A 2,804-nucleotide genomic window follows, 5' to 3' on the forward strand; every position below is an offset into this window, starting at 1 on the left:
CCTGGCGAAATAATAATTGCAGGTACAACGTGACGGAAGAGTCGATAGGAAAGTGAACGCATCGGCTGGGACGCGAACCTTTGTACCACTGCGCAAGGGCCGAGGAAGAGGAGTTACGAGAGCTACCACATTTAATATTAAGAGAATGAATGCTTTAAAGTTTAACTCATCCAAAATCTAATGTATTGCTACTAAATCGCTTTATTTACTCTTCTCTGTTTTCACGTTTTGCTTTTTCCTCCTTTATAACTTCTACTATTTCGCATTTTCTTGTATTTTCTTACTTTCTGCATCTTCACTTATTTTTCCTTCTTTTCAACAGCTTAACACTGGAGGAAAGTATAAATAGAAGGAGGAAAGGAAAGGTAGGAAATGAAATTGGAAGGGAGGAAAAGTAGAAGAAGACTAAGAGAGAGGAAGGAGAATGGAGGAGGAGGAGAGAATGGAGGAAAACGAAGACAAACCTCTATACTTTTTTTTACATTCTATTACTGCTTCATTTATTTTCCATTTTTTCAACGGCCTCACACAGGAGGAAATAATAACAAAGAGAAAAGGAAGGATAAGAGAGAGGAAGAGAGGAGGAAGATGAATGAGAGAGAAAGGAGAGAGTGCAGAGGAGAGGACAGGAGGGAGGAAAAGGGAGACAGGCAAGGAGGAAAGCAAGCCCCTAACTCTCCTTCTAAACACCTCTCATAAAATACACAGCAGAGTAAAACAAATAAACTAAAAGTGTGTGCATCGGCCGGGAATCGAACCCGGGCCTCCCGCGTGGCAGGCGAGAATTCTACCACTGAACCACCGATGCCGATATCTGTTGGCTGAAAATAGATAGTAAAAAGATAAGAATAGATAAGACAGACGAGAAAAGATATAAATAGATGATGATAGGCGGTAAAGGCGAGAATAGATTATAAGAGATGATAAAGAAGAGAAAAGATTAATAAAGAAATGAGACTGGATGATAAAGATACGATGATAGATAATAGAGATGATATAAGAGATAATTAAAACGAGAATATAGTGAAATAGCAAAAGTTAAAAAAAAAATAGAAAAAGTGAAATAATAGCAGTAGAAAATAGGAAAAATGGGAGATGTAAAAAAAAATGAAAATAGATAATAGGCATAAAAATAAATAGGAAAGCAAAGAAAAGAGAATAAAATAATAAAGATGAGAATAAGAAGATACACAAAAAAAAATGAGAATAGAAATAAAGACGCGTTAAAAGTAAAAATGAGAATGGATAATAAAAAGATAAAGATAAACAATAAAGATGAGACGAAAGTGATGAGAATAGAAAGTCACAATAGAGAATAAACTAGGAATAGATGATAAAAAGGAAATAAGGATAAAAATAAAATAGGATAAAAAATAATGTAAAAAAGGAAGAGAGAATCAAAAGTCAAAATTTAATACAGCTGAAAATAAAAATCAGACGAGTCTATATTACACGTGAAAAGGCGCTAAGACTCTGTGCTCATCTCCGTCACTTCTTCAGGGGGAGTCGGAAAAGTAATTGAGGTCCATATCTTGAGTATTACATCATTAGATACCTGACCGAGAGGGAAACATACCTTCTGTATTTAGCATTGTTTTCCCTTCCGTCCTTATTTACTTCATATGTTTCTTTCCTCTGAACTGATTCTTCATTCCTACCTGTATTCCTCCCCTTCCTCCTTCTTCCCCTCTATCTCCAAATCAATACTATGCCCGTCTATTCCCAAATCTTTCTTTCTCCCTTCACTCCTTTTTTTTCCTTTCTTCCCTTTTCTTTCCTAACCAAGCCACTGTCCTGCCCTATTATAACTTTTCTTTCTCTACTTCCTTCCTTCCTTCCTTCCTTGTTTCTTCTTTCATCTCCTATCTCAGTCAATACAATACCCTTCCTTTCCTTCCTTCCTTCCTTTCCTTCTTTCTTTTCTCTGAGATGAGTGGAGCACTTTAAAGTAAATTTTGTTTTATCTACAATGGGTTAATAATTCGTAATGGCTGATAATGATGAAAATAACGATGATGATAATGATAATGAGGATGATGAAAAGTAGAGAATGAATTTACGTGTATATGTGTGTTTGTATAATAAATAAAGGAAATTGAAAGAACTCATATACTAAAAAAAATTAAAAAGAACAATACAAAGACCCAACCACCAAAAAGAAAAAAAAATGCAATATAAAGAAAAAAAACGAGGAAAAAAACGTAAAACAAATTAAACGAGCGCGTGTGACGACATAACCAAATAAAACCAGCAAATTGAACCTTAAAAAAATGATGTCACGCGAGAAGGTAAATGGAACAGGTAGAACGTGTGTGTGTCCGGCCGGGTGACTAATGACCGTGGGAACGCCCTTTCGTGTGTGTGTGTGTGTGTGTGTGTGTGTGTCAGGCATTTTACGCGTGCGAATTCCGTTACGTGAAATTCCCACACAGATTTATATTAATTATCTGCGACAGTAGCACGAGAGACAGTGAATGGCGGTGAGAAAATAATATCTGCTCCCATTTTTTAAAGTGTGGGGAGGGAGGGAGGGATTTAAGAACATAAGAACGTAAGGGGTCTGCAGGAGGCTTTTCTGTTTCTCCTTACCCAACAGAAGTTAACCTAATAATATCTGTTCCCATTATCATTTTAGGGGGGATGCAATGGGTAATGTGATGTTTTCAGCTTCTCTTTATCTATATGAACCTTAATATTACCTAACATCCAGCCTAGCACAGCGTAACATAGCCAAATAGTAACTTTGATAACCTACAGGGACAGTAGCATAAAACAGTGAATGACGGTGAGGAAATAGTATATAC

General features: G+C 36.3%; 1 non-coding gene across 1 annotated transcript; it reads right to left on the reverse strand.

Moving 5' to 3' along the window:
- Positions 1-737: 737 nt before the first annotated feature.
- Trnag-gcc (transfer RNA glycine (anticodon GCC)) lies at positions 738-808 on the reverse strand. Its single transcript has one exon. It is a non-coding gene; the product is annotated as a tRNA-Gly (tRNA).
- Positions 809-2,804: the final 1,996 nt, after the last annotated feature.

Source organism: Eriocheir sinensis, chromosome 41, assembly GCF_024679095.1.
Source record: "Eriocheir sinensis breed Jianghai 21 chromosome 41, ASM2467909v1, whole genome shotgun sequence".
Taxonomy (NCBI): domain Eukaryota; kingdom Metazoa; phylum Arthropoda; class Malacostraca; order Decapoda; family Varunidae; genus Eriocheir; species Eriocheir sinensis.